This window comes from Cupressus sempervirens, chromosome 1 (genome assembly GCF_028749045.1).
Source record: "Cupressus sempervirens isolate cs-2001-9-10 chromosome 1, ASM2874904v1, whole genome shotgun sequence".
Classification (NCBI taxonomy): Eukaryota; Viridiplantae; Streptophyta; class Pinopsida; order Cupressales; family Cupressaceae; genus Cupressus; species Cupressus sempervirens.
The window spans coordinates 85,888,979-85,904,517 of record NC_143118.1 but is presented as its reverse complement, the minus strand read 5'-3'; positions in this window follow the sequence as shown (position 1 = coordinate 85,904,517).

Sequence of the window (15,539 nt, the reverse complement as noted above, 5' to 3'; positions counted from 1 at the left end):
TGAGGAAATGCTTGTCCCAATAGCCAAAACACCCATAACTAGTGTGGAGTTTCATGTGAGGGAGCACTATAAACTATGCAAGGAAACTCAACACACCAAATGAAATTTTACACTCTCGCACGAGAAAGCACAATTTTGCATGAGAAAACAAATTAGCAAGCTAGAAAACATTAAGGTAAAAAGATAGGAAATGAATTTCCTCCACACTAAGGAGTACCAAATCCACAAATCAAGGCTTAGACACTTGAATACCATAAGTGCAAGATGGAAACTACACCCTACCATCTAAAACATAGTAGTAAAAGAATATACTAAAAGCAACATCACATTAAACGTAAATAACAACTCTCATGCATAGTTCCTCCCAACCATAATAGCATCATGAGACCTCAAAGTTCCTAGCCATCCCCCATGCATAACATCCCAAACTAATGATTAGACTATTGGAGCTATCTTATGAGGACATTACTACTAAAATGTACTACAACATAAGAATAAGGAAATCTAACATGCTAAAAAGTAAAGTATTAGATATTTCAACTAATCAACTCATCATCTAACCATATGTTAAACATCATAATAAGGGAATGCGTCAATAAAACTAACATCATCTAAAAATGATATCCAACCATTCCAATGAAAGCATAAATCACAAGAAATTAGACTCCGTAACCAAAAGTACCAAGTGAAACATCCAATAATGGTCACACTAGGACAATAGATCATCTTTTTACATTAGTCTCTAGTAGTGATATAGGTAGCTATGCCTCCCAACCATGTGAAACCTTTAGGTCCACTCCTACTATGCTGATGGAGATAATGATCCAACCACAAATACACATAAAGAAAACATCCATCGCTAACACTCACTTAAGACAATAATGATGACTGAAACCAAGATCATGAGGCAATGCAAGTAAAATAGGTCCTAGTCAGACACTCAATGGAATACTATGTAGGGGATGACATCATGGAGAGTTTCTTGGCATTAGAAAGCCCATGCTAGACTGCTCTCCCCAATAGAAGGGGCACGATCTAGGCAACAACTCACCCCAATGGAAGGTGCACAATCTACTTTAATTATCTTAAATTTATTGCCACCTAGTATTTTATTTAGTTGTCACTTGATTAATGCTTCTACACGTAAATGAACTGGGCATGGACATCAAGCAATGGAGATAAAAGTTGCCTCCATATGCTACCCTACCCTACCCATTCTCATCCAACAATGAGTGCCCATAGGTATGCATATTCCCAACCCAACCCCAAATGATCATAACTTTTGACAAGTCCATGGAAGATTGGGCCTTGCAAGTCACCCAATAAATGCATGTGTATGTGCTTATGTGTGGTGCACCACCATCACAAAGATCATAACATAAGGACTAGATGAGTACACAAGTAAAATATCACTCAACCAAAAATAGCTCAAGAGGACAGATTCTACATGAATCCCAAGAACAATAAAACCATACATCATGAACTCACTCAATCAGCCTCAATCTAGGAGGATAGATTCTACAAAAATCCCAATTATGCAACAAGACCCAACATCATGGACTCACTCAACCGACCTCAACCCAAGAGTATAGATTCTTTATAAATCCTAGTGCCTACAAAATGATAACAAGGGTCCAAAAGAAACAATAACACTAAATATACAATCACTCAACCAAACACAAAGTTGGGAGTATGAATGTGAAACACATACCAATGCAACATAAAAGTGCAAAAATGGTTTGACTATCATCCTACAAATAATCCAAGTCCACAGAAAACATCATGCCAAGAAAATCTTAGAAAATTGGGCAACACACAAATTGAGATAAAAACCCCAAAACTTAAAAACTTTAAAAATAAAACCCATTTGGTCTTAGGGTAAAAAATTCATGAAAATCCAATAAAATTTGGGTTTGGAGTTTGTATGCAAAAATGACTAGCATAAAAATGTAAAACCCCGAACCCTCATCCCAAAAAATAGAGAAATGATCATACTCACCCAACTAGGTAGAGCTAGCATATAGAAATGGAGAGGAACACTAGTTCTCAGCCTCCTAACAAATGAATACCAAAAAAAGAAGTAGAAATGAAGCCAAAAGAATAAAATGAGAGAGCCCTACCTCACTACCAAAAGGGAAAAACAAGAATTTGAACCACAAAAAAAAAATCCTATAGAAGTAGCCAAAAATCGTGTCAACTCAACGTCTCTCAAAGCCAAATCCAACAAGACCAATCTCATGACAATCCCATGCCTATAGCTCCCACAACGAACAAAATAGTAATTCCTCATGAAGAGGATTTTGGGTTTTACTCTCAAACTGTCTAATTCAAAAGTGAGAAGTGAGGAATTAAATTCCTTTCTAGATACTTATTCACTTTTTGAGTGAATAATCAATTAGGGTAAATAACTAGCCAACCTATTTAAACCTTGAATCAACCCAAAAAAAAATAGGCTATTTTAGGTAACTAGAATTTATCTATGGAAAAGCTCCCAAAAATTAAAATTGATTAAAATAAAGCCCAAAAACCCTAAAAGTCGTAGAATTTCCTTAACAACCTTTGCGACAATGTAAACCTCTAAATGCACAGACACGATCATAAGTCTAGTCACATAATGAAAATTAGTTCAAATTTATCAAATAACTAGAAGGTTTAATTTAAACATTTAAATAAGATATTTCGACCATATAGGGATGACATTGGTAAATTTGAATAGCGAAATCACTAGTCTCCATGTGCCACTACCAGGGATATAAATCCTACACACTAAAATACATGATCATGTACAATTGCATATAATAACTTAGCTAGAGCAATAAATGCATTAAATCACCTAATTTAACCATTTATTCAATTATACTAAAATAATCTATTTGCATCAATCATTCTTCCATATAGCATAATGAAACAAGAATGAACTAAATAACCATAGCATAAAATCCATCTCATAACATAATCAAAGATATGTCCAAATACTGAATAACCAGATCATCATAAAACATATTGTCATCTCAAAATGGCATCATCATGAAAATATGATCAAATAAACAACATAGTAGTCTAACATCTATGATGTTGAAATCAAAGTATAACATCTAACCCTTAGGTCATCTCAAATATAATACATAACATGAGTAACAAGTATCTCTCAGATCAAAATATAACAAGGTAAACATTTGCAACACATAACCAATGAATCCAACATGGACAATCCATTTTTAATTATTTAAGAATTTAATAATGGTTGTATAAAAAAATATTAAAAAGACACTTAAAATACATAAGAGAACACAATCGTATACATGACTAAGCACTGCTACAGGAACCTAGCATAGTGTAGTAGGATAATAATACATAGTGCAATATCTGTACACCTCTCAGGGTAATCATGAAACAACATCATGATACCAAATAGATCCTAGTAACCACTAGCACAAACCTTAGTGAACCATATAACACATCATAATCTAAATATCATCCATAAGTAAATCAAAGCAACTGTATAGTAACCTAAATCCAATCACCTCAAGGGTGTAGACCACTCATGGTCCCTATCATGATCTCTTCAAAATGAAAGATAAAAAAGGTTGCATCCTTTGGGATGACTTATAGAATTCAAATGGGAGAGGCACTACATCATCCCCCCAAAGACTAGGCTTACTCTTGGAAGCCTACAATCCAAGAATAGAAACCAAACATACCAAGAAAAATCAAAATTGAACAATAGGAATGACTCATTGACTTCTTCACAATTCCAACCAAATCACTCCAACATTCTCAAACCATCTTGTCAAACCACAGATAGGTTAACCATAAGAGAATAGATGTCACACTAACACAAGGCCCTCTAAAAAGGAACTTCCTATGTGCTAGGAAAACCCATCTAGCCATAAATTCAACACTAAAAGGTAAGGAAAAAGCCACTCTACCTTGTTAACAAGTGTTCAACTACAATAGGCACCAATCAAGTGACCACAAAAAAAGCTCAAAATACTAAGCATTTCCAACAAGGGTTGGAATTATAGGGAATAACCATCCCAAGATCCCAAGAATACTATCATGTCACAACTAAACATCCCTAAATCCATGTAAACTCACCTTTAGAACATAGAGGATGATAACTTAGAACAAATTCACACACTCTAAAAAGTATACTCACCACTACTAACCACCAAGCATAGGAGTACTTAGTCTTTAGGATACAAAAAGTTCAACTATCACCAAGAACTCAAGTTACATAACCCAACCCAACATGATATCACCTTTCCACAAGATTGCAAATATTTTCATTAATGGATAGAATCATGTAATATCTTCATACCAACTCATAAGATGGTAACATGTGTCCAATGATAGCATGTCTCTCCAAAACCATGTTGGGAAAACCACACCCAACCTATTTCTAAGCTCAATCTCCAACCACAAGTCAACTATCAATGAGCAACTTGACTGAGATAATCCTCTTGAAGATATAAGATTAGAGAGAAAGCAACTAAAAAGTAATAGGACTAGGAGGGAGCCTCACTCAACCTCTACACTAAATCATCCCAAGACATGTTAGGGAAACTCATAATTCCACCAACCATCAAACTACTCATCCAACACTAACTAAGCTAGTGGCATAACCATGCTAGCCTACTTCCTCAAGAAAGGAAAGGATATGGTGATGCACCATAGTCAACATCCAAAGGGAGGATCTAGACTCATCAAAAGACTAAGTCACTCTAAAACAAAAAGGCAGCATCAAACTCAAGTAAGGAATTCTCACAGTACACACTTCTTCTCACAAAGTTGGGACAGTGTTATAGGGAACACACAAACCCAAGCATGAATACTCACAAGTACCTAGTAGATTATGAAGGCTTGTTAACTCCTCCCTTAAGAATAAAATGAAGGGTTAAACTTCTCCCACAACTATAAATTTAATATGTCATGATTGAATTGGCCTCTACTCAATAAAGGGTACTCAGAACATTGATCTGCACCTTCTAAAGTGTAAAAGAGTGCTCCTAGTTCCCCTAGTGACATTCTGAATTAACAAACTCTCATGTGAGGTCACTAAACTAGGCCAGATAATGCAAGGAACCAAGTAAGAAAAGGCATGACCACTTGTTTCTCATGTGAAATTTCAAAATAACACAAAATTGCCTTCACTCTAGAGGCCATAACTCTTACGTATAGACTCTAATTGACTCTATTTGAAAAGATATCAAAAAGATCCAAAACATGATGGAGCTTAGAGAGTCCTAATACCTAATATTTTTAATCACCACTCAAGATAAAATATCATAGGCAACCCAAATCATCTTCATTACGAAGACAAGCAACAAAAAAAATGTCCAAAACAACCCAACAACACACATGCCAAAAATGCCATAAGACATAAAATGGAAGGTAATTCACACACTAAAACCATCATTACTTCTCTTTCATAGTTTCATCCATTAATCATAATAGCAACATTAATGCACAATGAAACTGAAAGGTTCTCAAGCAAGGGTTCAAGAGTCACCATAAAACAAGTACATATCTTTTCAAATTTTCTTTCAAGAGTAACATTACATTTAATCATCATTTAAAACTATCCAATTATATTAATAACTTTACATCTATCCCAAACACACTATTATGTTCTCTATGGTATTATCCCTTATACATACTACTAGAGGTTCAAGATGAACATGGTGGAGTCACAACACACAACTGGGTAGTAGTTAAAACATATAGAATAGTCACCATGAAACATAATCAAAAGGCCCAAATGGGGGAATTGTTAGCTCCAACAATAAGTATTAAAAAGTGTACATTTCAACAATAAGTCAAATGTGACAACTATCACAAAGAGAGAGATAGAGAAATTTGATGACTATTCCAAGAAAGGAAAATATTGAAAACCAATGCTAGCCCAACAACATAAGGAAAGTACCTCCATCCAAATAAAATAAGGAACCAATCAAATCATGTTACATGTGATGACTAAGAATAGTCACACAAGAGGGATAAACCATCACACAATGCAAATGAATGCATCATCCTAGCAGTGTTAGAGAACACATTCACACACATCAAGCAGTATACCATCAATAACCTCATGCATATGCAGACTACAATAATTTCCTTATTTATTTTTCCACACAATGAAACATTTAGATATCCATCAATTTAATACAATTTCCATAAGCTTATGAAGCAATCACATAGGGGACTTAAGTTAATAACCCAAAGGATCTAATTCAAAAATATTCCTTTGTAGTGATTCATAATAAACACTCATTTCTCAATGAAAGGAACCATTTAATTACTATATTGACATAACATGAAATCACAAATAAGATTCATTTATTTACTTAAAAATAGGAGACAATAGGGAAACAATGCACCTTACTGCACAAGGAGAAATGAAAGGAGGCACTCAAAGCCAACACATGGACACCAATCAGTGGCTCCATCCAATAGGGTCACACATGCAACCAACCAAATAAGGAACATTGATTCTGTCTAAAAAATAAAGAAAGACTCACTTCCTTCTCCTCACACTGGTCTAATTGCATCTACTAGAAAAGCAAGTCCATCACAATAGATACCAAAGCAAAAAAACTCATGAGCTCTCACCAAGACACTTGCACTCACACAATACAAAATCAACCATATGGGTAACATATACATAGAGATCCCAATGTTTGAACATGGGCTTTGATACTAGATGTAATGCCCTGGCCAAAGATCCTTGGAATACGGATTCAATACAAGCCATGATAAGTTATTTTTTTATAAGTATGAATGCACATGACAACATCATATAGGGATCACTAAGATCACAATGGAAGACTTAACCACAATCCTAGCCACCAATGAATATCCAAATGCCACTACCAAAATAACACACTCAAATAGAGAAAAGAAGACCAAAGATGAAAAAAAAACAAAGAATCTCAGATCTATTGAAGCATGGAGAATTAAGAAAACCCAAAGGGTACTTAAAAACACAAAACTGTGTTCCCTAAAAACTAGTAGAGATGCCCCCTTTTTTTGTGCAAGGATACACAATTGACAAAATCTCGCATGAGGAAGTATAATATTCCATGCAAGGATCTAACTTTCACACAAGGAAATGCACCAAATGACATGAGGAAATTCTTAGCCTAGTAGCTAAAACACCCATAACTGGTGTGGAGTTTCATGCAAGGAAGAACTCTGAACCATACACGGAAACACAACACATCACTCAAACTTTTACAATCTCATGTGAGGAAACAAATCAACAAGCCATAAAACATTAAGGTAAAAAGAAAGGAAATGAATTTCCTCCATACTATATCCACAAATCAAAGCTTAAACACTTGAATAGCATAACTACAAGATGAAAACTACATCCTACCATCTGGAATACAGCAATAAAAGAATGTATTGAAAAAATCATCAAAATTTACATAAAAAACATCACAATAAATATAAATAACAACTATCATGCGTAGTTCCTCTCAACCATAATAACATCATGAGACCTTGAAGGTCCTAGCCATACCCTATGTATAACGTCCCAAACTACTGAATAGATCATCAGAGCTGCTAAATATCATAATAAGGGAATGTGTCAATAAAACTAACATCATCTAAATATGATATCCAACCATTCCAATGAAAGCATAAATCATAACAAAGCATACTCCAAAACCCCAAGTACCAAGTGAAAACATCTAGCAATAGTTGCACTAGGATAATAGACCATCTCTATACACTAGTGCCCAATAGTGGTATAGGTAGCTATGCCTCCCAACTATGTGAAACCTATAGGTTCACTCTCATCATGCTTATGGAGATAATGATCTAACCAAAAATACACATAACATCGATAGCTAACACTCACACCAGACAGTAATGATGACAAAAACCAAGATCATGAGATAATGCAAGTACAATAGGTCCTGGTCAGACACTCAATGGGATACTATGTAGGGGCTAACATCATGGAGAGTCACTTGGCATTAGAAAACCCAAGCTAGTATTGGAAGGTGCTCTCCCCAATGAAAGGTGCACAATCTAGGCAGCAACTCTCCCTAATGGAAGATGCACAATCCACTTTAATTATCTTAAATTTATTACCACCTAGTATTTTATTTAGTTATCACTTGATTAAAGCTTTTTCATGAAAACACACTAGGAAAGGACACCAGGATATAGAGATAGAATCTCCCTCCATATGATATGCTACCCTACCCATGCTCATCCAATGATAAGTGCCCCTAGGCATGAATATTCCCAACCCAACCCCAAATGATCATAAGTTCTGACAAGTCCATGGAAGATCAATCCTCACAAGTCACCTAACAAATGCATGTGTGCATGCTCATATGTCACATACCACCATCACGTAGATCATAACACAAGGACTAGGTGAGAACACAAGTAAAATATCACTCAACCAAAAACAACTTGAGAGGAGAGATTTTGCATGAATCCCAAGAACAATAAAACCATACATCATGAACTCAGTCAACCAGCCTCAATCTAGGAGGATGGATTCTACAAAAATTGTAATGCCCCACCTGGAGATCCTTGGAAACAAGGATGAAAAACAAGCCAGAACAATTTTTTTTTTAAACAAGTGTAAGTGTACATGATACAACCTACACAAACCAAAAGATCGCAATGGAAGATTGAAAGACAACCAAGCACCAACAGATCTCCAAACGCCACTACCAACCAGAACACAACCAAAAAAACCAAAAAGACCTACCAAGATGAAAGACATAAGCTGAATCTTGGAAACTGGCTAAGTCTGAAATCCTAAAGCCCTGAAATTTGGCTAAGTCTGAATTTCTGAAGCCCTAATTTTTCCTAGAATCTACACCTTAGCTCACAGAGGTCTGAAACCCATCTCAAATGAATCGTTGCATATATTAAAATATATCTTAAGTAAGTATAAGAAATTAAATATACGTCAACTTATACTTAAACGATATATTTTAAGCCCCTAACAACATCTGAGAAGCACTAGGAAGGTAACAAAACCAAATGGGTATCTAAAACCAACTTCCAAACTTTATTTCGACAAGCCTAACTAGCCCCTATTTTTTGTGCGAAGACAAAGCACCAAGCACAAAGATTCTCAACGGCTCACGTGAGGACTTTTCATCCTCACGTGAAGACTTGAATTCTCGCACAAAGAAATCCATGACTTGCGCAAAGATTCTCATCCTCGCACGAAAGAGAAGCACCCTCCCGCGAAGATTTGAATCAGCACGCACCCAAAAAACACAAAAACAAGGCTACAAAAAAATGAAACAAAGTTCCTCCACACTGGGGAGTACCGGATCTAATTTTTGAGGCAAGGACACTCGAATCTAAGCTAAAAGATGGACAACTAGAAGCAAAGTCTAACCATCTAAAACAATAGCAAGGGAAGAATAGAAGGAAACATTGCAATAAACTAAAGTAACATCGCAGTGAACATAAAAATAACCTCTTACATTTAAGCATAAATATCAAAGCAATAAACCAAATAACCAAACTAGGTACGCGGTTCCTCCCAACTGTCAATGGCATCATAAGACCATCGTGGGCCCTAGCCATCCCCTACGCATAACATCCCAAGCAACTGATCAAATCATTGGTGCTGTCGTAATAGGGATGTCACTACTAAACATGCTACAATGTAAGTAAATAAAATCTAACATGCTAGTAGTAAGCATAAGATAAAACTATAATTAGATTACATCATCTACTACATGCTAATCATCATAATGAGGAATGCATTAAAACTAACATCATCTAAACATGATAACATCATAATGAGAGCATAAATCACAAAAAGCATACTCCGTATACCAAAGTACCAAGTGACACATCCAGCTACAGTCGTACTAGGACAATAGATCATCTCTGTACACTGGTCCCTAGCAGCAGTGAAGGTAGCTATGCCTCCCAACCACGTGGCACCCATAGATCCACACCCACCGTGCTGATGGAGATAATGATCCAACCACACACACACAAAACAACAACCATGGCTAACACACATGCCAAGCAGTATGATGACTGAATCCAAGACAAAGATAATGCATAAACTATAGGTCCTAGTCAGACACCTCAATGGGCTACTACGTAGGGATTGACATCATGGAGAGTCGCTTGGCATCGACAAGCCCAAGCTCGGATCATGTGTTTCAACTCCTCACCGGAGGGCCCCGCATATACTTTTTATTATCTTAAATTTTATTACCACCAAATGTTTTATTTAATTATCACTTACTTAAAACTTCCTCTGCCAACCCTATGGGACTAAGGCCACCAGGCTGCGAGATAGAAACCCCCTGCATATGCTGCCCTACCCTACCCATGCTCATCCAATGATGAGTTCTTGTAGGCATGCAAACTCCCAACCTAATCCCAGTGATCATAACTTTTGGAAGTACCACAAAAGATCAGGCCCCGCAGGTCACCCGACAATATACATGTGTGTGGTGCACCACCATCACAGAGATCATACACAAGGATAGGATGAGAATGCAAACAAAAGTCAATCGACTATAAACATAATCGGGATGGTGGATGCTACATGCATCCCAATGCAACAAAAGATGCAAAAGTGTTCTGACTGGTATCCAAATGGATCATCCAAGTCCACGAACCACAATGTGCCGAGAAAACTTGATAAAATAGGGTGACACACAAAACAAGGTAAAAATCTCAAATTTTGGAAAAATTCCAAAATTAAAACCCATTTGGCCTTTGGGTTCAAAAACCCCCCAAAAATACAAAAATAATTGAGAATGGACACCGTATGCAAAAATGGCCAACATAACGGCCCAAAAACCCAAAACCCCCATTTCAAAAATAGGTTATACGTTCATACCTGACCAATCGGGCAAAACTAGCACATAGAAACGGAGGGGAACACTAGTTCGCAGCCTCTTAACATAATGCTACAAGAAACAGAAGTAAAAAAAGAGCAAAAACATTAAAACGGGAAGGCCCTACCTGACAGAAAAAAGGGCCAAAATTGAAACCCATAGAATAAAATAAATACTTTGCTAAAATTGCTAAAACTGACGGCAAAGAAAGAACTCCTCGAGCTAAATCCAACGAGACCAACCTCACAAAGATCCCACATTCACAACTCCCACAACAAGAAAAACAATAATCCTTTAGAAGAGGATTTCCAAATTTTCTCTCCAAATTCAATTTTCCAAAAGTGAGAAGTGAATAATGAATTCACTTTTCTAATATTTATTCATTTTGAGTGAAAAGTTGATTATGGAAAATAGCTAGCTGGAGTAGTTAAACTCCGAATTGAACCAAACGAAGACAGGTTATTATCCGCAATGGGATTTCACCTAAGGCAAAGCTGCCAAAAATTAAATCTGAAAAGATTAAAAACTCGAAAACCCAAAATAACAGAAAATCACTTAACACTTTCGCGAAGAATGTGAACTTCTAAAATGCACAGACATGCTCACCGATCTAATCACATAATGCAATGAGTTTGGATTTACTAATCACTGAAAGGTTTTTAATATAAAACAACTAAATAAGGATACGTTGACCATATAGGAGTGACATTGGCAAAATATGAACAACTGGATCACTAACTCCATAGGCCACTGCCAGGGATATAATTCCTGCACACTAAAACACATGATCAAGTGAAATGGAAAATAATATCATAGCCAAAGCAACATGTATTAAAATAACTATTTAATCCATTTACATCACTCACATTCATAGAAAGTGTAAAGATACAAGAATGAAGTAAATAACCATAGCATAGAGTCCATCTCATAACATAGTCAACAAATAGGTCCAATACATCACATAACTAGATAATCAGTTATCATAGATCTACTGCCATCTCAAAATAGCATCAACATGCAAATATGATAAACTGAACAACATAGCAACAAAGCATCTATGGTACGGAAATCAAAATATAACATTCGACCCTCAGGTCGTCTCAAAGTACAAATATCAAAAAGAGTAACAAATATCTCTCGAATAAAAAATAGACAAGGTACAGACTACAAACACGAGAGGCACTACACAAATCCTAATGATGCAACATGATCCAACATCATGAACTTTCTCAACTAGACTCACTCCAATATTATGGATTCTACATGAATCCCAATGTCCACGAAATGATAACAAGGGTCCAAAATAAATAATAACACTAGGTATACAATAACTCAACCAAACACGAATTTGGGAGTATGGATGTGACACACATCCCAATGCAACATAAAAGTGAAACAATGGTCTGATTATCATCCCATGGATAATCCAAGTCCATGACCAACATGATGCCAAGAAAAATTGAGAAAACTAGGTGACACACAAATCGAAGTAAAAACCCCAAAACTCAAAAGCATAAAAAATAAAACCCATTTGGTCTTAGGGTAAAAAAGCCATGAAAGTCCAATAAAAATTGTGTTTTGATTCTATATGTAAAAATGGCTAGCATAATGGTGTAAAACCCCAAACGCTCATCCTAAAAAATATGGAAATACTCATACCTGCCCAACCAGGTAGAGCTAGCATATAGAAATAGAGGGAAACACTAGTTCTTAGCCTCCTAACAAATGGATACTAAAAAATATATATGTAGAAATGGAGCTGGAACAATAAAATGAGAGAGCCCTACCTCACTACCAAAAGGGAAAAATAGAAATTTGAATCATAAAATAAAAATCCCACAGAAGTAACTGAAAATCATGGCAATCAAAGGTCTCCCTGAGCTAGATCCAATGCCTCCCTAAGCTAGATCCATTGAGACCAATCTCATGACGATCCCATGCTCATAGCTCCCACAATGAACAAAAAAGTAATTCCTTATGAAGAGGATTTTGGGTTTTACTCTCAAACTTTCTAATTCAAAAGTGAGAAGTGATGAATTAAATTCCTTTTTGGATACTTATTCACTTTTTGAGTGAATAATCAATTAGGGTAAATAACTAGGTAGCCTAGTTAAACCTCAAATCAACCCAAAAAAAAAAGAGGCTATTCCAGGTAACTAGAATTCATCTATGACAAAGCTGCTAGAAATTAAAATTAATTAAAATAAAGCCCAAAAACCTCAAAAATCATAGAATTTCCTTCACAACCTTCACAATAATGTGTACCTCTAAATGCACAAACATGATCATAGGTATAGTTACATAATGTAAATGAGTCCAAATTTATCAAATCACTAGAAGGTTTAATTTAAATATTTAAATAATATACGTTGACCACACATAGACAAAATTGGTAAATATGAACAATTGAATCACTAATCTCCATGTGCCACTGCTAGCGATATAAATCGTACACACTAAAATACATGATCAAGTGCAATTGCATATAATAACATAGCTAAAGAAATAAATGCATTAAATCACCTAATTTAACCATTTATTCAATTATACTAAAATAATATATTTACATCACACATGCTCACATATAACATAATGAAGCAAGAATAAAGTAAATAACCATAGCATTAAATCCATCTCATAACATAATTAGAGATATATCTAAATATTGGATAACTAGATATCACCATAAAAAATATTGTCATCTTAAAATGGCATCATCATGCAAATATGATCAAATGAATAACATAGTATTCTAACATCTATGATGCTAACATCAAAGTATAACATCTAACCCTCAGGTCATCTCAAATGGAAAACATAACATGAGTAATAAGTGTCTCTCAAATCAAAATATAACTAGGTAAATATCTGCAACACATAACCAATGAATCCAACATGGTCAATCCATTTCTAATTATTTAAGAATTTAATAATGGTTGTATAATAAACATTAAAAAGACACTTAAAACACATAAGAAAACATAGTCATATACATGACTAACCCCTACTACAGGAACCTAGTCCAATGTACTAGGATAATAATACACAATGCAATCTCTAGAAATCTCTTAGGGTAATCATGGAACGCCATCATGATACCACATCAATCCTGGTAACTACTACCACAAACTTTAGTGAACCATCTAACACATCATAATCTCAATATTAGCCATAAGTAAAATCAAAGAAATTGATACAATAACCTTAATCCAATCACCTCAAGGGTGTAGACCACTCATGGTCCCAATCACGATTTCTTCACAATGAAAGATCAACAAGGTTGCATCCTTCAAGATGACTTACTAAAATCAAATGGGAGAGTCACTAAAAAAAAGGTTGTAAGGGGTATATAAATAGTGTATCTCTCCTCATTTTGGTAATCATTCTCAAGAATTCATGTCCACATTCAAGATTTTAAGAGCTATATGGGTAAGAATTCTCATGTATATTACAAGCATCGAAGATATTCTTTGAAGGAAATATTCTCTATTTTAGAAAGCTTCTCCCACCCCATGAAGTTTTAGTAGAGGAGATATTAATCAAGAAAGAAGATCATTTTTCTAAATACACAAATATCAACATAAAATTTCTTACTTCCCAAAAAAAATATCAATCAAGTATATGAAGATTAGAGACTTGGAATGTATTTTCATATGTATGCATTTTTAAAGTATTCTATTATTATCATCTATATTTTAAGGTCCAACAACAAAAATAAAGAAATTTTTTTTTTTTGAAATGCATTCTCTTTTGTGTGTTAGGGTTTTCGTTGTAGGTGCATTGTATTCTATGAGCGATGGTGGTATTTTTACTATGTTTTCGATGGCCTATCTAGATGATTCTTGCTTAAAGTCATCTATTTTGGTTGGTGTGATGAAAAAGAATGGTTCTATTCGTGTGCCCTCTATGATCAGGGGTGGTAATGCCTACTCTTTTGTAGATTTTTATTTTGCAACATTTACTAGGATGAGGAAAGTGATGTAGGAGCATCTTAGGTATAAGAGTAATCTTGCATCACCTAAAAATATTTCCTTTTGTTTCTTGAATAAGGTTTTCTTAGTGTAGATTTGATCTTTCTTGAAGATTTGTACTTAGTAATTTGATTATACGGGCTCATAATATCCTAATTTTAGAGGCTGATGTTCTTCATAGATATATCATCTTGATAGTTGAGGCTTAGTGCTATATCATGAGTATTCATGAAGTTATTACAATTTTTTGGTGTGTAATTTTGGTAGAAAAACTCTAGGCTCATTTTTGAAGGCTTAAGAGGCCCCAGATGGGCTCTAAAATGGGGTCAATTAAGGCTTGCATGAGTTAGGCCCTATAGATCAAAAGATGAGGATTTTGGAATGGGGTTATAATAGCCAATCAGAGCAACAATTCACATGATATGGTCTTCCAAAGTTGGACCAACCAAAATTTACAAAATAAATGTCAAAAGTGTATTCGAATGACTCTATATGTATTTCTAGGGTTGGTTAGCCTCAAGAGTTAAGGTTTGATATCTAGAAACTTCCTAAGTGATATAAAATTTAATATATAAGAAAGACCCATAGATTTTCTAGGATAACTTTGGGTGATAGTTTATAGCTCTATATTGCAAATAATTGTAATGAAGGCACCCATGTCAATTTTCATATTGTATTTTAAAATTCTATTATTTCTCATTTGTGGCAATACCAT